At 43.0% G+C, this 23,763-nt stretch overlaps 1 protein-coding gene across 2 annotated transcripts in view; it reads right to left on the bottom strand.

Moving 5' to 3' along the window:
- TENT5D (terminal nucleotidyltransferase 5D) overlaps positions 1 to 23,763 on the bottom strand; it is a 41,496-nt gene that overhangs the window by 6,197 nt on the left and 11,536 nt on the right. The window contains exons 1-2 of one of the 2 annotated variants that reach the window (XM_029996925.1): positions 13,155 to 13,262; positions 6,170 to 6,293 (exon numbers count right to left, since the gene is read on the bottom strand). The gene's annotated coding sequence lies outside the window, so the exon portion shown is untranslated. Of the gene's footprint in view, positions 1 to 6,169; positions 6,294 to 13,154; positions 13,263 to 23,763 lie in introns of those variants that run through there. The other variant, XM_029996926.2, reaches the window with a different exon arrangement.

Here is a 23,763-nt window from a genome sequence, read left to right as displayed (position 1 = left end):
GAATACATGGGATAAAGCTCAGGCTCTGGAATTCCTCAGTTTAAAATTCTATTTTGTCTCCATATCATCATATTTAGCAATCAGAGAGACCTTAGCATGGATAATTTATTTACATTTTACAATGAGGAGAAAAAAAAGGTGCAAATCCCACCATATTGGTTTTAAAATGTTTCTGATTGATCATATGCAAACTTTAATTAAAATTTTGTAATGGAAATCTGAATGCTTTATTTTTGTAATTTTGTTTATGTATACTGTGAATATAATTAAACACAATCATACAATTATATAATTAGGTGTGATTACAGTAAGTATATAAGAAGTGCATTTAAGGAACTACAAAAAAGAAAAACATTGATGGGCATTAGGTGTCCGAGGTGTAATGAAAGATACAAATCTTCATCTTACTGTCTCCTGACATTAATGTCAGTATTACAGAACAGAAACATTTCAGAGGGCTAAAAACCTTCCAGACTCCATGGGTATCATTTCATGCTGTGCCCCCTCATGTCTGCTTACGCTTCTTCAGTTCTTTTGGGGTAGTTAATGCTCAGACGGTTAAATCAGAAAGGTTTATTGCTAAATCCTATCATACCATTTTTCAATACTCTTTCATAAATTGCATAATAACTCACAGGCAGATATTGTGATTCACTGATAGCTTTCTCATTAACCCCAGCGCTTGGCTGCTGTGCCTCAGTGCGTTGAGTTTGAAGCTGTATTTGCTGCTCTGAGCTACAGGTGAAGGAGGAGAACATTTATGGACATAGCAGGACTGTTCTCCATCTCTCAAGAGAGCAAAAATTCTTTAGTCAATACTGTTATTGGGGCATTTCTTTACTCTCCTGAGTCAGATGTGGGTCTCCTCAATCCATGGGAAGCTGCTGTTTAGACAGTTTATAGGTGGAGGTACAGATACTGAAAACAACTTTGATTACTAAAAGGAATTTCTTTTTTCTGCACAAATATTATAATTTTGCTTTCTCCTTTAATGTTGTGTGTGTTAGCCAAGGCTTATTTTAAGAATATTTCTGTTGGGTTTCTGCAAGCTTAGTCCAGTGAGAATTCAGGGAAACTAAAAATAATTTTAAAATAATTGCAATAAAGTATTGGCTACACAGAAAGGGTGTTTAGATCATTGCTGTTGAAACACTACCTGAGCACCTAAAAAGAAAACGGAAATAAAGATCACTGTATTCCTTAATACTGCATACAAACAGGATGGGAATTATACCATGACGCTGAACTTCATAATCTATTTTCCACAGAAGAACTATGAAATCCCTTGCAGGTAGATGGCTGTTTCTCAGAAGGCAGCAATCAGGACCGCTGCCCAGACAAAGGTGTGTCTCCCAGCCAGGCTGATGCAAAGCTGGAGTTTGGAGGGACTGAAGAAAAGCGACTGCAGATGCGAAACTCAGGTGGTGGTCAGGTGTGACCTGAAATGGCTCAGTGTGAAAGAAGTGACTTTCGGGTATCTGCCAACACTGCAAACATACTACTGACATCGAGAAGTGTTTCTGCAGACAGATGGCTAAAACATACTTTTTCAGCTAAAGCTCAAGAATAAAAATAAAATCATACTGAGTAATAACACTACCAAAAAGTCTACGCTGTTGTTTCTTAATCAGTAGTGACTACATGTGTACGTTGTCTTACGTTTTCCTTCCCTTGCCTTCAGATTCCACATTCTGGAATATTTTAGTAATTTCAAGTAACTTGTGAACTGACAAATGGCTTGGGAATATTACAGAGCTATTTTTCACATACTTCTACTAGAGTTTCAGCTCCCAAGTAAGCTAATCAAGAGCATACGTAATTTCAAGCACCTTTCTGGCCTCATTACAAAGAATGGAACTAACCATATGTTTGACATTAAATGCATGCTTTGAAAGTTGGCTAAATCAGGACCAAAAAGTTGGTAGTTTAAATGCCACTGAACTGACAGTGTGAAGCTCTTGGATTCAGTCCTATACTTCTGGCACAACCATGTAGTTCCTGGCATTGTTTACGTAGCATGTAACTCCATATACGTAACATACAAATATATTTATGTTTGCGTACATCCTCAGAAATACACACATTCCTGCAGGCATTTAGAAGATACGACATTTGAACTGAAAGGGAGAGAAATTGCCATCCATACCACCACCTATATTACATGCTTATGACTTCACCATTAGCTATTTATTATTATGATTCCACGCTTATTCCTTTATTACCACAAAATTACCAAAAACTTCTATCCATCCTTCACAGCCTTTATGACATCCCAGTACAAGTTTATCATAAAGAACAGCTGTTACAGAAAGCCACTGTGAATTTTGGAAGTAGCATAACACTGGATGGAGTGAGAAGGTTGGGAGGAGAGGTTTTTGTGTAAAATTTTTGCTGCCATGTTTGTCATCTGTGTTATTGATGTGTCAGATTATGGTGGACCAGCTCTAGCGATCTACTAGCAAGCTTACAGTTGTCAGAATTGTTGTATAAGCAGTAGTTTTTGTCATGTGATTTGTCTGATATTGCAAACCTTTGAGAGAGTTTTTTAATGTTAACGCTGTGGTGTCAAAGAAAGGGCTTAGAGAAGCCCTTAAAATTCAATCCCCTTTTTTAGCAGGGACCATCTTCAAACACTTTTTGAAAGTCAGAAGACGGACCTATCCCTAAATAAGCTTGGAAATCCTTCCTTTACTGCTACATGATTATAGTTATTTTAGATTTTATTGCAATATACTAAGATTTAAAAATGACAGGAAAAGGTAATGTCAGTAAATATCTCTTCTGTGTTGAAGAGTCATGCCTCAAAATATCAATTCTCTAAAGTGATTCCTGGAGAATCCGGTGATGCTTTGTGAGTTCAGAGCCTCAACTTTAATGTCTGGGAAATGTCTTATGATAAATACTAAGAATTTTGTGCTGAAATAATGCCTTCAACTTTGACAAGTAAGGAAAATGTCCTAGGAAAAACAGGAATTAAGTTGTCAAGAATATAATTAATTTATAGATAGACCTAAGTAAACCTTTTAGACCTAAATAAACCTTTTTTATTATTATTATTATTATTTACTGATTTGCTTCCAGTTTGCAACGCACTACACAATGCTGCACTTTCCTAGAAGGACTTTCTCTTGTTCTTTTCCTTAATCTTGTCTGGCAACAAGAACAATTTTCAGGCAATTTTATAGTCATTAGGAACCTTATTTCTTAAAGCAGTGGCAAATTTATTTACCAAGGTGCTCAGGCTAAAGTCAGGAGTTATTATTAATGCAAGTAAGCCTCAGTTACAATAAATCAGCAGCAGTATTGAGGCTACAATTAGTCAAAGCATTGTGTAAAACAAGAGAGATCAAGGCATGAAGGGAAGGCAACTCACTGCACGTGACCACAGCAGCCAGACGAAGCCGAACACAAGCAAGTGCTGAGGTTGGGTTGGTTAATGGGAAAAGAGGCTGGAAAATCGCTTCATTCTTTGGAAACTGGTGATGTTTGCAATGGACGATGATCCCTGGAGGCAGCTATATGTCATTGGCCCTTTGCCAGCAGCAGCATTATGCCATTTAGGGTAACCATATATGCGACACAGACTTTGAAACCTCTTACTCGCCAGCACCCACAGTCCCAGCCTTTGCTAGGTCTGCCCTGCTGCACTCTGTCAAAGAATTCAGTTTCTGTAACTTCTTCCACCTGAATACCTAAAAGCATTTAATGTGTTTCATATTCAGTGTTTTCCTATCTTAAAGTCCATACATGGGCAAATGGAAGGCTGCATGAACACTAGCACCACGGCAGTGAAAGAAACAAATAGCCTTTGAAATTGTGTATTGTAAAGAGGGCGGGTTTTTCCTCATTTCATCAGTATTTCTAACTTACTGAGACTATCTCCTAGTGATTTTTCTTAGTTTTTTGTTTATGGGATTTAAAATGTTTCTGTAAACTGCAATGGACACTGAATCCTGCCCGATTTAAGATCTCTGTCAGATAAAGTGATGAGGAAAAGTAGTTTTCGGGATGTTTTCTTTTACATATACTGGCTAGAGAAGCACAGAATAAGACGGATCAAACCTGGTCAAGTTTTGTGATATATTATCCTTACTATAAGTTTAGAAAAATATTTCCCTGCTTCGAGTTCCAACTTGTCCTTTAATGGTCACCTTCAGCTGATGAAGTGGTTGCAATGTGGAAAAATGCTTAGTTACTGTGGGATCATTAAACATAGTTTTGCTAATTTTTATTATTTATTTTTATATTGAAATTAGAGGCTCTAGTTTTCTTCAGCAGGGTTTGGACCAAACAACTATGAGTTTGGTTTTACAATGATGCTAAAAGATTTAGTTAAACACCTCTTAGCACTCTGCCATACACCAGCTTCATCAAAAAAATAAAAGCAGATCTGGTTCTATATCTGAATGATGAAAATCTGCCATGCTAATGATAGCTTTCGCATTCCACACAACTTTTATAGAAACAGATACAGTCTGGAGGACAGTCTCATCAAATTTAGCTCATATTTTACCAATAAACTATTTACGATTCTCTTTTTATATACCCTATAATGTTGCTTCAGTGTATTTTCAAAGGTTTTCAATGTGCTGGTATTCTCAAGCAGAATACATCTGAAATAGTTTCTGTACAGCTGTGTTAGCTCCATTCTCTTCCCTTTGCTTTTATCTGCTCCCCTATTTGTCTGTTTTACAACGATTATATGGAATACTTTAATGCTCCAATTGTCTTTCTTTGCACTCGAAATCGGTCGCAAAGGGACCTTTTACAGATCAAGCAAAATGTCTTGTCAGCTGCCGTAGTTGCCTTGCTTTTGGGGGTTACCCCAGAGATGCTCAAAGTAACTATTGCAATTCTCCCCTTAGATCTCTGTATTGGTTTTCCTGCATACACATTATATGCATCACTAATAATTTCCCTGATGTCTTGCTAAAGCTTTATTTAATTCAAAGATACATTTCTCTATTAAGCTGGACATTTTAAAGTATTCTGCATGCTCACTGACTTAAGGACTGCAGCTGGCATAAGCTCTGAAGGCAAGAATGTCAAATGCAGAAGGAGTCCCAGTCATAATTTAAATGTGTATGAGACAAGTAGAAGCAGTAAAGCATCTGGGGCATCCTAAATGGGGACATATTTAAACTGGTTTGACAGTGTTTTTTCATGAGTTTTTCCTTCCATTAATGTTAATGCATGCAGTGAAGATACTGTTTATTTATCCCGTTATCATGAGATAACGCATGAGTTGCCATAAGTTTTCAGTACAGTTACCATCTAGTTACCCTGAAATAACAAATAATAACTCAAGGCCATATGCTCTTCTCCTGTGAGATAAGGTTGCATGGTGTGCAAAATACACTTAAGCTGCAAGCAGTTTCCATGGACTATGCCACAGAATATCACCTTCAGGGACAGAACAAGTAAGCAGAAAAGAAGGACAGACTTTATCAACAAAAATGTGTCCTACCTTTTCTCCAACCCAACCTAAGGAACAGGGGAAAGCAACAGAGTCATGTACCAGCCTGCACTGCCCCTTCTCCCAAATGAAAACGATTTGCAGAGAAGTACAACCCAAGGGCAGCCATAGTCTCCCATAGCACAAAGCTGGGAAAAGGAACTGAGTAGCCTACACATCTACTGGAACGTTACATGATATTGGCTCAATGAGCTGGGAGTTCTCAGAAGGGACAAAATAACTAAGGAGTTTAATTTGGGCAACCAGTACGAATACATAATCTGTGTTACGTCATCCTGGAGATTTGGGTTTTTTTGGATGTCAAATTTTTCCATCATGACTCACAGTACACTTGTTCTTAGATGCATGTGGATCCCCTCACAGGGCAACATTTTCAAGGCCAGATATATTATGCCTTCGTATCAGTTCCCACAATACACAAGGTTCCTTCTTACACGGCCTCCAGCTTCAAACAAACCAAGCCCTTGCAAATAGCATGGTATGAAGCACAGTCAAGTCTTCTCATTTGCTCTAAAATACTTCAATAACTTTAAAGAAAATAGGTGTGATATGGAATATTTGGTCTATCTGGGGCTGTGGTCATCACTGAGAAGCTACTGCTTTAGGTAAAGATTATTTGTACTACTGAATGCGTACAATGGACTAACTCCTGAATAACATTTCCAGACAGAAGGCAAAATCTCACAGACTTACCGTGGCAGGACAATTGGCAAGCATGTATTTCAGCGGAGTTAATAGGATGACTCACTGGATCCTTTGGTAAAAAATATGAATTGTCATCTTGTCACTGACAAAAACACGGACCTCCCGGGGAAAGCTGCAGGAAAAAAAAACCAACAAAAAATAACATTCATTTTGAGATAAATGTTAACTACCAGTCACCTGCTGTACATAATAAATCATGCATTACAACTTGGCAGTCCTGCAGTCATAACAATAGCCTTTTAAGTAGGAAATGATAAGGTAAAAGCAGTGGAAAGGCACAGAAGTGCTTATAAAGACTCTGGGTTTCAGGTCATACTTAATCTTCTGCAAGGATGTTAACAAACTTGCTATTTTCTCTATGGGATATTGAGTAAGAATTTAATATTATTAATAGACATGCAGATTAGCAGGGACATAGTGGAATCATACTAAAAAAATAGGACTAATAACAACTCAGCAAAATTAAATATTATGAATTGTGTCGTGGTTTCATATTCTTTCTAAAAATGCATGCAGATGACTGGAAGGTCTTGTTTCCTGGCAGACTAGGCTGTTGGTTCATTTACGGTAAGCCCAGGATTCAGCCTGTTGCTGGAATTTCCATGCACTGAATGGCCCATTGGCTGGCTATGCAGGAATTACAACTATTTTTGTAAATACTTGTATGCTATCATAAAGGCACATTTTTATATTTGTTTCTCATTTCAAAGACGTGCTGACAGCTAGGTAGCCTTTTTTAGGCTTTCCTTCAAAGACCTCCATTCCAGCACCCCATCCTACAAAGTTCACACCACCTACACAAGGTTCCTTAACTTCCCAAGTAGGGCCCTGTCCCCTGTATGATTTGATATACATGTGAATTTACTCCTTGTTGCTGAGTTGTGTTCCACAATCTCAACTTTTATGCTGAAAGTATATATGCTTCTGAGTAAAGATAACTTTGCAAGTATGACTTGAGTGTAAATATATGCATAACCTGCAGGAAAAGCTGAAATGATAGCCCAAGGAGGTATGGACTGTATTATTCATTTTACTAAGAATATTATGGATTTTTCCTCCACGCTACAGCAGTCAGAGTTTTATCACTGAATATGCTATTTTACTGCTGCCAGAAGCCCAGTACTTGTTTTCCTCTCTCTGTGAGGACCTGACTGCTGTGCCAGGACCTGTCTGCAGCTTTCATTTGCTTTCCAGCTCATGATGGGCTACTAATTGAATGAATGCACGTTCCCTGACTTGGTCCCCAAATCCATGCAGTGGTGGCTCATATTTGCAGCTGGGAATAAAGGGTTAAGACTGGCAAGGGCTGAGCTCCGGTTAGCCTGAAAGTGAGAAGCCAGTTATGTCTTCAACGGCAAGGAAAAGAGGTTCTGGACTGCTTAGGTAAAAGAGTCTCAGTATGTGGAGTCTGGCCTCCTGGAGGAAAAGTCTGACAAATACATAATAAGTTAGTTAAAAAAAAAAAACCCTCACAACATCATTTAGTCTTTTTAACAATGAACTATTGTTATTTCTTTCTGTGTGAGGGTGGAAGGTTTAATGGATATGTGATACCCATTAATGGATATATCATCATGATAGAATAGATTAACACTAGAGTAGAATTAATGGCTTCCCCTGGTGATATTTAGGGGAAGGAGAGAGAGACCTTTATATTTTTTTTTGTAGAAGAACACCCATTATTATATAATATGTTCATAGAAGCAGCAGCTGTGATTGATGAAGTGCTTTGGCTGTTGGGACATTATTCTCAATGGCTGCCTTTTATTGGCTCCATCATTACAGGAAAAAGTGCATAATTTCATTATTCTGTACTCCTGGTTTCCAGGATTTTTCTAACTCAGGTAAAAACAAAAATAAAACTGACTATGTATGTCAACAACTACCTTGTGCCTCAAAGACAACATTTCCCCATTCCTGAATTCAAAATGTAAATTGTGATGAGATGCACCAACAAACTCATTTCAAAGTCTTGAAAGAGTGTCGTGTCTCTGTGCATAACGAGCAAAAGACTATAATGAGAACCAGCAGGGTGTACGAGATAACGCATGGCTCTGCGCCTTGGGCTTCCCCCCCTGACACGCCGTGCCATGAATACTGCTTGAGAGCACGTCCCTAGTCTGTCACTGCTTTTGGGTGTCCCCACTCCCAGGTCCCAGCATGAGGCATATTGACCCTCAAACCTATTGGGTGCCTGCACGTCCCATGGGCTTCAGTGAGCGTGAAGGTTGCTCGGACGCCTCATCAGCTGACCCGGGGCATTTCAAGGTGATTCCCCAAGTCGGCAAGAATGAGAGCCAAGGATTGCCTCCCCTCTCCAGAGATGCTTGCCTCCCCCTTTCTGCCTGCCAGCTTCCAAGAGCAGTGCATGATTGCTCTGCTTAGCTCCTCAGACTAATACCAAAATCTATTTACTCACTCAAGATACCAGTGACTCAATCCAAAGCTCACTTATCAAAAACTCTCATTATTATGACTAAACTGCAGCAAAAGCAGGCAAGGTAAAGAATGAAACGATCCTCCTTTTCCATCTATTAACCATCTTCATAATTATCTCTCCTCTTCAAATGCCAGAGGAAGAAGGATGAGCTATGCAGCGTGCCATTACAGTCCTAATTCTGGGCTGTTTTCAGGGGATAGAGGGTGTTACAAAGTCAAGGCGCCCCCCAGAAACTCTCCAGAGGCTTCCCCCCCCGCCCCCATCTACACCAAAGGAGACTCGGCGAGTTACAAAAGTGGCAGAATGTCCCCAAGAACCTGTCTTGTGGGATGGCCTTGGTCATAAAAGCATTAGAGGATACTGCCAGGTTTGCAGTCACGTCTGTTTTGAGAGGGTTCCAACATGACACACGCAGTAAATTGCATGCATTTCTTTTTTCTACTGATCATACCAAAAAATGCTGTGCCTTGCTGGAAGCTGCATTTAGTTCATTCAATCAATTTTTTTTTTTTTCTTCTGAATCAGTACTGAGCCAATGAAGTATTGAGGGTGGATGTTGATAGTACATACAGTAGTACAATGGATTTGGACAGTTTTCCTTGGCATGGCCCAGAAAGCTGAAGACAAATGCACTCATGTTCCATAAAGCCCTCTCCACATCACTCCTGCTCTGCTCTGCATATTTTATAAAAGTATTTGCTATTAAGCAATTATCCTGTTTCACTCCAGAAGTATTTTCATTTTATGGCAGAAGACATGAACTCTGGGCACAGGCTCCAGGTTGATTTGTTAAGCAGTCTAGGACCCCTCCAAATAAAGGCTCTTTGTGACTGCTACAGCAAGTGGTGAGTTTAAATTGAGTTGGAAAAAACGTCTGTATCCTGGACCAGGCTTGGCTGGCACCCTCCACAGAAATGTGTCTCACAGAACTGATAAGAGGGCAAGCTGGGATCCTATTCAAATGTTACTGTCTTCCACTGTTTGTTTATATTACTATTTGTGTTTATAATGTTAACATATAATTCATATTTTTATGAATTAATTTCCACGCTTATATAAGAAAGTTATTCTTTGACTACACGATACAGTAGTGGGACTTCCTTTTAATGCTATTTTCCCAATTTTATGAGTTACGTTGTACAAGTGGGGAAAAATATATGAATTATTTATTAACTTCAAAGTACTTGCTGTACAGGAGTTTATTCTTATTTCTGCATCAGTAAAAGCTAGGTTCCCCCTAGAAAACAGCTTTTTGATAACTGAAATGTTTTCTAGAGTTCTGTGATACAGTAACAAACTGCGTAACTCCACTCAAACTACATCAGGAAAAAAGATTATGGCTGCAGCACCAGGACCAGGGTACTGCTACGCTTTCATGGTGAAGGCTGCATGCGATGTCTCTGTTGACATTATTACTAAAATGCAGAGAGAAGATAAAGCAATGATAAACCAAAGAAAAAGGCTAAGGCCCTGCAGCAAAGATGTGTGTATTCGTGACTTTTCCATCACTATCAATAATGCATAATGACCATCATGTGGATGACGACACCAATTTTTGAGAAAGACTGAGTCAAGCTTTCTATCACCAAATGCGAAAAAATATTCAACATGACATTGGATGTCAAGAAGACAGGACCTGCTAGATAAGCAAAGATCCAGCAGAAAGGGTAATGGAGAAGAAAATCAGCTGATGTTGACATAAATTGACATCTGCTGTACCAGTTTGTAGTGTTTTATGGAGGAAAACCGTTCTTTTGTTAATATGTACTGAACGAACAGTTTTTAGGACCACAAATATATCTTGGCTAGAAACAACCTGAAAGGATAGTTTATCTGTGAGCAATTCTGCAACATGAAGAAACTATGTTCAATATTATGCTCAAATTTTACAGCTATCTATGTTCTCCCTTTATGTACTGCACTCTAATGCTGCATGGCAGTAGACAATAGGTACATTGCTGATTCCCTGTGGTATCTTAGATTCTGTACCTATGCTTTTAATAATTATTTTTGCATGAAGATCGTGGTGGCAAAGGGGAAAAGCCAGACTGTAATTTTGAAAAGATTTCTTTCCTTTATGTTTGAATCCCAGTGGCATAAATTCAGTTCTCACACAAGAAATTGCTCTGGTGTAAATGAGAGCTGAACTGGCCCAGCATGCGCATGGCTGGGCATCTGACTTCAGTAAGATAAATTCTGACTTCACTTCCACTCTATGTGGACCATCCCTTACTCCATGTTACCTATCGTTTGATGGTGAAATTTGGGTTGGAGTTTGCCTACAAAGCTTTTAACTGTGCATTGAGCTTCATCCATTAAAACCAGCGGGAGTTAAACATAGACATGTGAGATATATATGACATGTAAGACATACATATGTCCTAAATCCATGAGACAAATTCTATCCCCATATGCAGATGAGTATCAAGCTAGTCATCACGGGAACTCAACAAACACTGTCAATAACCTCAGGGTGACCCACCAAGGGCTGCTCAACATGAATGAAAGAGACAAAGCAGAGCACAAGCTACCAATACTTTCATCCCTTGCTACGGCCAAGCACTGATGGCACAGACCAAACCCATCCTGGAGGTGAGGAGCCCTGATTCACACCCAGGAGTCCCACAGCTGCAGCTGAGAATGGAGTCTGCTCATAAGAGCCCAGAACAAGGAAGGCCAGGAAACCAATCCAGATTAGGAGCATTTTGAAAATACGGGTAGAATTTCACTCCTTCAAGCACTGTTAATTAATGAATGAATTTCCACTGTCAGCCTAAGTGCTGCTTAATTTACTCTCCAAAATAACTCAATCTCAATGTGATTTCAATGTGATCTTTCAAGGAACTTGGTCCACTTATCTCTCCCCGATTTATAGTGGATTCATAAATGATCGGACTCTACTGCGTCAGCAGTTACTCCTGAATTTGAGCAGGAGCTGTTGATACGCTCTCCGGGGCAGGAATTTAAGTTCAGGCCTTTGCTTGCAAGGGTCGATGTTAGACGTCTCTCTTTCTGGCAGCTGAATCATTATAGAGCACATAGTCCTTACTACAGTGCTGTATGTCTGATGCCTAATGAGGCAACAAAACCAAATTTGCTGTAAAGTTATGCCTCTAATGAATAGCTGAGCAGGGACGGTGTGCAAGCAACACTACCACGAGGTCAAAGGTCTGCAGCAACTGCAAATTAAAGGAATTATTACTGTTCTCTTTTAACTAAGCTGTGGGAATGCAAAAGGGCTAAGATATAAAGGAGTCAAAGGTATAATCCAGACTCTGCTATTCTCCCCTCCACACATCAAGCCCTTATTCCTCACTCCTGGATGCTGCAGCCACAGCACACAGGAGGATGAAAGGACGAGGGGATCGTTTTGACACTTCTGAATGGGACATACACAAATCACATCTGACTCTACAGCTTAAGGAGAACACAAGAGCATAAAGTGTGGGAGAGTCCCTGCTCTCGATTCGCTTTCATTTGTTATTCATTTCTTGGCCTTTAACAGTGATGCACATCATCATTCATACCTACCTTGTTGCTTTTTATGGGAGCCATGAACAAACTATTACTGTTAATGCAGCACGCGGAAGACAATGTGTACGCCTGTGTAGTCAACCATGCTCTTTTTGATGGAGTAATAAAAATGGTTAAAGATTTGCAGCGGCTTAACAGACGTATCAAACAGACATGCTTGTGGATGGGAGAAGGCAGTGAGCACAGGAGAGCGATTTCCTGGCTGGGAAGACACAGAATACCAGCCCTGAGTTGCTGGAAACCGGTTTTGCTCTGCGTGCAGGCATACTCGTTTGAAGAGCACTTGCAAATAGTTTAGGGCAGACAATCCCAGCTCGCTGTCTGTCACCGCCGGGCTCTCCCCTCCCCGGGGGACGCGGATGGCCCTTTCTGAACACCTGGAAAAGGCCTGAGATGCTAGGGCTGCTTGATGGCATCCAGCTAGGATGATACAGCTTCCACCACCTAATCGGACAGTGAGTAGGGAATACTACGCTTCTACCGCTTCTCCTATTAATTTGGTGGGAAGCTCTTGCCCAGAATTCAAGAAGTTTTTAGGATTCGTGCAAACGAACGCCCGTAGTGAGACAGAGCTCGTGTGCAACGAGAATCCCCCCCCCCCCCCCCAAAGCACTGTCAATTCGCCAAACTGCTCTTTTTACCAGCTGATACAAGTTTCCCTGGAAAACGCCTTCCAAAGAGAGGCGAAAGGCCAAACCCGAGGCGACCGTGCCCGGTTTTGCAAAGTTTTATAACTGACGCCGGCGGACGCGGAACGGACCGATCCCTCAGACGCTCCACCCGCTCCCTTCCCGCCTCTCTCCTTCCAGTTCTGAGGCAGCCGGACCCGCCGACCTCCGGCAGCTCCGCCCGCCCAGCGCTCCCCGTCCCGCTTCCCTCCTCCCTCACCGAGGGGCCCACGCAGGTCACCCCACACCCCCGCCGTGGGGTGGGCACCCTCGGGCCCTGGGTGGCCGCCGGGACACACACACACACACACACACACACACACACACGTACCGTACAGGGAAGCCCCTCTCCTCCGCCGCAGGCCCCGGCGCTGCTCCCCCTCACGGGAGAGCCGCCGCCGCTGCTGTCCGCGGCCGCCCTGGTGCTGAAGCGGTCCGCCCTTCCCTCCCTCCCTCCCTCCTTCCTTCCTTCCCGCCCCCGCCGGCCCTTGTAGCGTAAACCAGTGGCCATGGCAACCCGCGTCACACAGCCCGAGGTGGGGCCGCCGCCGCCGCCGCCGCCGCCGCCGCCGCCGGGGCTCCCGCCGACCGACCGCGCTCCCGCCCGCCGCCTGACGGGGGAGGCCGCGCGCCGCCGCCTCACGGCGGGCTTCTCCTCAGCCGAGGGTCCCCGTCCCACCGGGGCTGCCGCCGGCGACCTCCGTCTTCAGCCCTCCCCCGCTCCCTCCGAGGCCTCCCCCAAGCCCCGCGGGTCGTTGCGGCGGGAGGTGAGGCGCAGCTCGGGCGGGGGAGGCCCGAGGCGCGGCGGTTGGGCGGGAGAAGCGGGACCGTGGTATTTTAACGAAGCCATCGACTTTACGGCACGGTTTTTCTCTGCCACGACCCGGCGGGGTGCAGACCCCTGAGGCAGGGACGTGGCGGCCACCGGCCCTCGGGCAGTGGGATCGGAGGTCCCGTCACCTCAGCGGCCCGGGGAAGGAAGGTCCCAGTCGCTTGGTGGCAGACGGTTTCATCCTCTGGTGACCCATTTCTCAGCTCATTCGCCCCGAGAAATGACAGAACAAAACTTGCTTGAGTTTCGAGAGCCTTCCTGCAGGAAAAGCTGGTGGGTCTGGCCCCGTTATTGGTATTACTGGAGCACTGGGAAGGCTCGGCCGAGGTCGGACCCTCGCCTGGTTATACGCTGGAGATAAATAGACAGATACACTCTGCATACATACATACGCATAGCAAGAGGACATAACGTTGCCGAGGGAATCTCAGTAAGGAAATCTGAAGTTCCAGGGATGCAAACAGAAGGATTAAGGTGACTTAGCTAAACTCATGCAAGAAATCGGCGACGTGAGCACCAGCACCTGCGGTTTGGTCACTCAAACCCCCGAATTCTGCCTGACCTGCAGCACAGTCCTTCCCGCAGCGGAGAGGCGCTCGGCCGCTGCGTGGCCTCCAAGCTGTTGGACCAGGCTTTCCCTCCACCACGGCTTTGCCAGGAGACGGTCCCTCTCGACACGTTCCATATGCTCCTTTATGTGCGATATGTGATGTCACTGACTCGGTTCTAGTTTTACATGGCAGATTTAGAAAACCAGGCTTTCCAGCCGTGGGCTTCCAAAATGTATTATCTTTGATCAATTACTTAACTGGATGGATGTAATAAAACCCTGCATGGGATGAGGTTTTGGCATTTGTGCCTTTTTTGGTCATTTCCATCCCACTGTAGTACTAAACACCTTACATTTGCTGTTGTACAGTGTCTAAGTTTGCTTTTTGCCACTACACAGAACTAAATGAGAGATAATTTACTTTACTGTTCTGAGAACCTATGCTGAATGGGTAAGCCATGATTATTTTTGAAAAAGTGCAGATTTAGTGCTACGGCGACTCATAACGATAAGCATACCTTGGCACAAAAAGGTTCTGCAAGTATTTTAAGCTGAGTTTTATCATAGGCAAATATATATAATAAACTTAAATAGCAGTGTCTGTACTTCAACTTAGAGCACCCAGATACTTCTAGGCTGGCTCTTTGGTATTATGTCAAAGCAAGATTTTAACCGTTTATCTCAAAAGAATCTACAGCAATGATATACGACCCTGGTTAAACATAAAAATCCCCAAACCAGCTGTTATTCTTTAGGGCCTTTAAAAACATCTTCAATGTCTCTTTCCTCTTGAGAACATTTTTATGACTCTAGTGATAGAGCAATTCCAGCAATTACAAAGCACTTCACAATTAAAGAATCCCACTCATGAGCCAACCTCATTTTATGTCATAGACACCGAGTTAGTTTATATTATTTTATATTCCTAGTTCTGAAAAGTATTTATATTTAAATTAGATTATAGTATTATAGTAGTTTATTATTTCTTTTCTTAGTTTATTATTTATTATATTAACTTATATTCCTAGTTGTCAAAATAGAAAAAAAAAAAGGTGACGAGACTTTTGTAACTCGCAAATCCTAAGAAACTCCAAACACAACCCAAATGTCAGCTACAACAACTGTATTTTCCGGTTGCCTGGCTCTGGGCCACCGCAGCCGAGCCAGAGGCCAGTGGCCCTGAACAAGCAGCACACTGCCAGAGAGATGAACAAGGAGGGAGTGCGCACACTCAACCTGTGCCAGGATGAAGCCCGCAGCTCTGCCCAACCATTGTATATCTAGCTATTGAGTGATTAATTGGGCAAATTAATTAGTTAATGGTTCTACTGGGCTTTGAAAACAGTGAATTACTAAGTAAAAGCTACATATCTATCTTTTTTTTTTTTTTTCACTCCATATCACTAGGTAATTGCCAGCCCCATGGCATGGCTGGATAAGGGAATAGTGTTTAATATACAGAGAAAAGCTTATGTTCGACAGCTGATAAACCTAATTTAATGTCAGGCAGGGAGAGCTGGCTTTTCTTGGAATTGTGCCTTTACCTCTTTGCGCATTTTGGGGGAGGCGGATGTAAGTCTGTGCCATCATGATGTCACCAGGCTGCTGTGAATGGCCACAGGCAGGCAGGCCAGGGACGTGGTCACAAGGCTGGCAGCAATATATTTTTCAACACGTAGAAAAGTGGCAGGAGACTGAACGAAGGAGAAGGAGGTCTGTATGAGGACATCCTGGGGCCACTGACGTTGCTGGGACTATTGCTACTGACTTCGGTAAAGCCGGGATCTCACCCAGAGCACTTTGTTTGGGAAATAAGGATTTTAAAGGTAACCTCTGAGGACAGGTCTTCTCTGCCGATGTGATGTACAAGAAACGCTCTCTAAAGCCTGGACTGTGGCTGCCCCCTCCTACTTTGGCCCTAATTCAAGAAAGCAATTAACATATACATAAATACATTTCTCATCAGCAAAGCTTTGGGGCAAACACCTAGTTTAAAGATTCGCTTATCTCTAATTCATTGGTTAAGAAGTAAGGTATTACTTGGGAGGAGTAAAAAGTGGGATAATCTAGCTGTAAATCTTTATCGTTATATCATTTATAACCAGAGCTTAGTCATCTTTTGACCAGTGACGCACAGCACTGATTTCTTGCTGAATAAAATTTTAGAAGCACAGCCAATTTTTCACAGAGGCTTGGAACTGTGCCCTTTATCGGGTTTTATGAATGCAAAGCTCAAGGTTCGTAGCATGCAGTGGATAACCTAATGCAAGGTCATGTTTTGCTAGAATAACAGCACCTAAATCCTCAACTGCGACGATGAGGTCCAGCCCTAATTTCAGATTTTATCAAATTTCATAGGGATTTTGATGTGCAGAACAAGTCCGAACTGTGATAGCAATAAAGGCAGTTGCAAAATGCTGAAGATTACCAAGCTTGGAACTGTAAAGGTCAGATCCTGATCTACACTTCCCCAATTCTCACGTGTATTTAGATCTGAGATATCCTGCACATTTAGCTCTCCATTCTGCAGTTCAGCAGGGTGGAAGAAAATCATCTTTACCTTTGGAAAATTCCATCACAGGACTACCTTTTCCTTCCAAAACTCCAGAATTTCATATCATGAATGATGCATATTCTGTCTCAAAGGAAATCATCTGAGAAAAAAAAAAAGCCCCAGGGCCTTGATTTTCAGTGTATGCTTGTGAGACAACATGGCGGGGAAAGTGCACTTTTCAGGTTAACTAGGCATTCACTTTTGAACACACACACACACACACACACACACACAAAAAGAGAAACACAACCGTAAGAAATTTTCCTTTCCCTCCTGCCAGGGTGAAGCCAGAAGATTGCACAAACGACTTCAGAGCACTGTAAGCTCTTTCTCTCATCACCAGGCACCTTGCATTGAGTGCTCGGCAGATTCTGGAGGAATTTAAACTGTCCCTGCCTGTTTTTTTCCATTTGGTAGCCATAGCGGGATAATTGGATCTTACTGAGTAAAAAAAACTACTGCGAACTACTTGATGTGCAAATTCCTCTTAAAGGAAGTGGAAGGAGAGAAGTCCACTGAGGTCAGGGTTTTTATAGCTCCTGCTACCCTTTATGGAGTTTTACTCTTAAATGTGAAGAGACTTGTTAGGTTTATTTATTGCCTGAACCTAGAAGTGGAGAATGCTTTCATTCATCCAAAAAGGTCTCTCTGAAGACAGAATGCAATTCACTTTTTCTTCTGCCATCGGTGCTCAGAATGAAAATGAATCAAAACAATCAAAACCATGAGATTAGTCAGAATTAGCTCTTTTCCTGTACTGATGCTCAAGCTCTGGTCTGCATGAAGTAATTTCTCGACCTTTGGCCAGAGAGGAAAAAGTTAAAAAGCGCAAAATAAGCTATAAAAATGACCATTAAAACATTTCCTCAGGAAATCTATTTAAATGCTGATGTCATTTTCTACAGTAACTACTTCAATCTGAAATAGCTTCTTTAACTGTGGGAAACTAGAAAGGCACCGCCAGAATCATAAGGAGAGGAAGGTTTGCCGACGCGACAGCAGACACACTGTGAGACATGTTGAAGGAGTAATGCATGTGCAAGGTCCCATGTGGAAGGGATGTGAAGAAGACCCGGCTCTGAGATGAATGAGCAATCTGAGGAAAGAGGCATCTCCCTACTTTGTAATTCGAGGTGGATCCTGGGACATTCAGCAAACTTTGCTCCAGCTGTCCAGTTTTGGAGAAGCTCACATAAGCATAGAATTTAAATGGAGATTTAATAGTCCAACAGGTGAGAGCCTGCAGAAAATCCACTTGGTATCGTTACTATACGTTGGAGTGAAGAAGAGGCTTCTAATTCAAGACACAGAGTAGTGAACGTTAGTTTATTGGGAAGCCAAGGGAAACAGAAGAAGATGTGGCCTCATAAATCTGGTTATACTTCCAAAAATATACCGTAGGAACATTAGATGCCACTGGGAACACACAGAGTAGAGCTAAGTGCTCAGCAAAGCATGCTAACCTAATTTCATCATTACATGACAGAAGAAAATCCTGACTCATATTTTATGAAAATTATTACCGTGAATCAGCAAATTACTTCTGTTTATCTCCTCCAACGTCAGCACACTGAAGTCTGGAGCAACTTGAACTAATCTCATGGCACTTGTAAATAGAATATATTCAGACCAGCTGAAGCTGAGCTAAATGGAAACAAGCAGTCATTCATCATCGACAGACAGCTGGGAAGCTCAGAGAAATGCTATTTCCTGACTGTCCTGTCAGAAGGCAAGACAAGCACTGTGTGTGCCTTTCACCTCTGACTCCCAAATAAAACTGTTCACACTTAAGAAATGTTTGGTCCTTATAACAAGGTCTCCCTGCATGGCAAATGCTGGTGGTTTTATAGATGTGCCCCTTTGGACATATCCCAGTGGTGGCAGGGAAGAAAATAAAACTGCACGGAAATGTATAACCTGATCTGGCTTGTTTAGCTAATCCAATCTTCTCTCCTAGTAAAGCTCAAATAATTTGTTTGCGTGTGTAGGGCACGCTGGAGCACCTGAGGGATGAGAATGAAATCCTGCCTAAATACTGTAGACTAGCAGAGAAGCTACTGAAAGGCCCTCCTGCATCAGTACTCGAATGATATCATGAAATTTCTGCTGGTCACCCTCAAACTCCAGACGGGCTGCTTCTGCCCTGGGGACTGTTCTGCAACCTGGACCGTGCACTTCAGCTACGGACTAAAAGCAGGAAATGTCCCCAAATGTGGTAACGCCCGGCTGCACATCTTGCTGCACATTTCGTAGCAGCCTCTACTCATTTGTGCTGTTATAACAGCATTAACTGGCTGTAAATTCACATTATCCACTGAAAGGTTTCTCTTGCAGAAAAAGATCCTTGGGAATCACGGGATGGCATACCCTCTCAGCCTTTGCCTGTCCTCTGGCACAAAGATTAGGAGCAAGACTAAAGGTCCCATAAAAATGCCTCAAGGTCCATGATTTCTGAAGCACTGATGGTGACTTCACGGGATCTGCAGGCTCATGACTCCGGAGTCAAGCAGCCTCTTAAAGTTTTCTTCCTACAAGAGGGACAGAGGAGGAGAAGAGGATACAGCCCCAAAGGGTACCTGCGCAAAAAGGCAGCAGTAAAAGCAGGCAGGGAGTATAGGAAGGCATACAAAGAAATTAGGAGTAGTGAATGTGTAAGGAAGGAAGCAGCTGCTGATTTAGAAGATGACTTGGAGCAAGATCTGCTCCCGTCTGAGTAATGCATGTCCTAACAGCTACTTTGTATGGAGAGGGGAAAAAGAGTCCAGATGGCCCCTCCGAGCTCTCCCCGCAGGCAGCACAGGAGCGGGGCAGAGGCTGGGGGCTAGCCTGTGCCCCGGCCCCAGCCCCGGAGCAGCGGCCGCGGGTGACGATGGCACTCGTGCCCGAGGGACTGCGGCGTGACGGAGCGGGCGGTCAATCGGAGGTGACAGGTATGCAGCTGGGCTGCACGCACTGACTTCGGGGCTCAGCTGCCGCTTCGGTGCATGACGCCAGCAGCGCATGATTCACCCGGGGTAGACAGGAACAATGTTAGTAGTTTCCACATTTACAAAGCGGAAAAAGCTTACATCAGATTTCATGGTATTTTTAACAGAGGAACGGCTTAGTGAAGCAGCAAGGCTCCTTAGTAGTATTCGTGTGCTACAAAGGATCGTTACATGGGCTTTGTATGAAAAGAGCTATATTGGAGCTTGATATTATTACTTACTATGTTGTGCAATATTGTAGCAATCAAAAAGAAAGACAAATACAGAGCAAAAGCGATTCCCTTAGAGAATAAACCATTCTGACACATACTGTGCAGAGAGTAAAGATTTGTTTTGATGACCATTGAGAAAACATCTTTTAAATACTCAGTAAAGCACAGGCAGGCTCGGTAGCAAAACTCTCTTAATCCCCAGAGCAAGAGAGCAGTCACACAGGCTTCTTGGCGGTACCCTGTCACAGCATCCTAACTCGCGAGCTGTCAGCAACCCCGGGCATCGGAGCTGCCGTGCCAACTGCAGCGGGGGCCAGTGCCAGCTGCGGCAGGACTCCTTGCAGGATAGGGAAACTGCCAGCTCGGCCCCAAATCTGGTAGAAGTTTGGTAGTTTCGGCTGAGAGCTAAAATGTACGGCATGGAGCGGTGAGGATCACATCTGCTGTGTCCTACTGCTCTGCCGGGGAAGCTGGAAGAGGAGAAGGTCTTCTAGGCCTCCTGCGTCCCACTGTCTTTTCCCTTCCGAAAATGATAAGGAAAGAAAGGGTCTTCTCTTCCACGCTGCACATGAATAATGTGTTGGCCCTGTAGGGATACAACAATCCTTCTCTTTCTGAGCCACATGTCTATCTCCTGCTTGAACATGAGAGGACCAGGGAACGCGGGAGATGTCTTGCACTGGGACCAGCCCCTACATAACTCCTTGAAGACTTATCTCTTGGAGAGTATGAATCTTTTAAAATTGGCAGTAGGCTACAAGGGCAGCAAATGTTAACTCAAGCGCCAAAGCGGCCGGGGGTAGCCGGAGCTATCTCCAGCTCAGTGGGGCACTTTGAGCTGCAGGATGGGGCAGCTGTAGCACAAGTCAGGCTATGCCTTTTTCTTCCCTTGCCCTCTCTGGTCTTTTCCCAAGCCATGAGATGCCTAAGCAGGGCTTCCTGCTCACCAAGGCCTCCAAATCTGAAACAAATATATTGCATTGTGCAGAAAGGAGAGATCTGTAATACTTGCAAGCTACTTTCACAGCTCTTGTCTTACAGGCTGCAACCTGTTGCAGTGAAGCTGACAGAACTGTAAAATAGGTTTATTGCTTCACCCAGCAAGAAAGAACCCAACCATCAAACCTTAAAGAGCTTGAGAGGAGAATAAAAGTCCAGATGCTCTGTCCTTTCACTGTAAGAATTCCTATATGATTTCTGAGACTGATCACAGAGCAATTGCTCTATGGGGAGCTGGCGAGTTGGTTTAGGATGTTCTTATTTGATTTAACTGTAAAGATTCCTGCTTTTCATCGATCCCCACCAGTGGCTGTCTGCACATAACAGAAATCTGCAGCTTCCTTAACAAGCAGAAATATCCTACGAAGAGGCTACAGAATGGGATCTTAACTGACTGTTAAGCAATAACACTTATTTCTAATAGAAAAGGCTGATCATAATGATGAAGCTATCATGCCATCTGTGAGGAATTTTAGGAGGTGCTGGCACAAGCCAGGTTGACCTGGCTTGTTTCGTTAAGCAGAGGTTGTGTGAAGCATCACTGACCGGTCAGAACCACGATACCACTATGTGCCCCAAGCAGTTACTAAGCAATATATTGTGTTCTGGTGGATGCAAGGGGCATATTTGTTCATTTTTGTTATATTGCTTTCACCCCCACATTTTCAGAAACTCTTGCAAAAAAAACAAACTCCTTTGAAAGTAAATCACTTTCAGCACAGGAGCTGAAGGTAGGTGATGTGAGCTGCATCACGTGAAATACCTGTGTGACTTCTCAAAATAGCAGTTTTAGTAGCTTGGAGAGTCCAAACAACCTCCCAGAGCTCAAGAGACACAACTGTAACACAAGCTTTCAATAATACAACTACATAATCCTCGGGCCACTGAGAAATGGTGTGATAGTGTTTTCTTAGTTACACTTCCTTGTTGAGAGCTTGCATTGGAGGGCACCTACCGTGCTAAATCCTGTTCTGGTAGCTACCTTGCCAGCCGCAACCGTGTAACATCTCTGTGCTATTCACCAGAGGAGGGAAAATAATGAACTATTGAATACACTTTTTGCCTTCTGGTACAGTCTTCCAGCTAGAAGCCAGATAACCACCAAGAAATGCTTTGTAGAAAGCTGGAGTCCTGGAGTATTGTTTAGGTGTCACTTGAAATTAAGGTTTTAAAAGCTGTTCTTCAAAAACCAGTAGTAAATACCATCTGGTGCATAAATTTATATATAAAAATAAATTTGATTTTTTATTACCACCAGGTATTGCTTTTCACCTGTAGAGCAAGCAAACATAAAAGTTGCTTAGGAGAATCCAGAAGAGTCCAACTAAATGGTGCTATGTTTATTGTAAATCTGCAAAATGAAGGCTTGGGATTTCTGGCTTGTGCATGGTTAGAAATCTCTAGCATTGTTTGAAACCACTCAGCATTTAATTATGCAGGAAGGCACCGGTAATATTAACACCAGTTGCATTGACATTGTCAAGGTACACTTTGTTTTTTTCATATAGGTATTTTCTTCTATCAGGGAGTTGAAAACAGGAAGGCTGATGAAAGCAAGGATCAAAAGCTGATGCGACCTGGATTGTGTTGGCTTGTTCTTTCTATTACGCTGACATCAAGGCTGCCTCAAGGATGAGAGAGGCACTGAGCACAGCTCTGATTACAGGTCTCTCCCCACAGCTACAAACCAGATTTGTAATGGCAAAGCCTGGGAGAGCACAAGACAAATAAACTATGAATGATGCTCTCCGTCCCACGCTCAAACGATCAGATCCACTGAGCACGGGATGGAGAGGCGTCTTAGGAAGGACAGGTCACCCTGCAGCAGATCCAGCCTGGCAGGACTGGCCCCTGGATACGCAGACGTGTCCCGTAACACACCCAGCCTGCACGTACGATGCCTCCACCGACGTGAACTGCTGCTTGTCCTGCTGCTCCCAGGTGTCCAGGGAAGCAGTGGTGCCACGCGGATGAGGAAAGGCTGTGCCTTTCCACAAAGAACAAAATGTGAGTGTGTTATGTGAGAAAAACCATACTATACAGGGCATCCACCACTCTCAACAGTAGCTTATGGACCTGGGTCTGAAGATGGCACTGACGGAGATTTCTGAGGTTTCCCAGTCACTAGGAGCTGAGGAAATCACCACCTCTGAAAAGGCAGTCCTGAAGGATCTTCGGGTCTTGTCCCAGTCTACCCTCTGCTCTGTCAATGATACCTCTGCTGCAAAAACAACGGCTTTTTTCTTAAGGCAACCAATTTCAGCTGTTTTAAAATTGATTTTAGAAATATATAACAATCTTTTTTTCCCCCCCGAGCAAGTAATTACAGATTAAAAATTACTGAAACTTCAAAAAACTTCGGCTAATTTAGTCAGCCTAGCTTTACAGTGTCATTCGCCTCGCAGAGGAGACAGCTAGCTGGGAAAATGTAGTTTCAGCTGTGAAAAAAGGGGGAAAAAACCTAAAAGTATTGCATATGATTATTTCTCAAAAGTGGCCCAAAATGCAAAAATGTAAAGCAAGGACATTAAAATATCTTTGTCATTTGAAAAAATATGCTATTCCAGATAAAAGCTTTTGCGTCCTGCAGTCTCCATGAGCCTTTGGAGGTCCTTGTCTTCCTCCGAGGCAGTGGCTGTATTTAACCACAGCTACACAACCTGTTAAGCTGGTAGGGCCACTCCTGGGTATTGTATTGATTTATTATTGTAAGGAGCATTAATTTCTTTAAATAAATATTTTTATAGTTTTTACTTCTACACAGGTTCTTTTAACTGCCTATCTCCTCTAGTCTTTTTCCAGAAGA

Source organism: Aquila chrysaetos, chromosome 21, assembly GCF_900496995.4.
Source record: "Aquila chrysaetos chrysaetos chromosome 21, bAquChr1.4, whole genome shotgun sequence".
NCBI lineage: Eukaryota > Metazoa > Chordata > Aves > Accipitriformes > Accipitridae > Aquila > Aquila chrysaetos.
The sequence above is the reverse complement of the archived record's forward strand: the minus strand, read 5'-3'. Positions and strand labels throughout refer to the sequence as shown.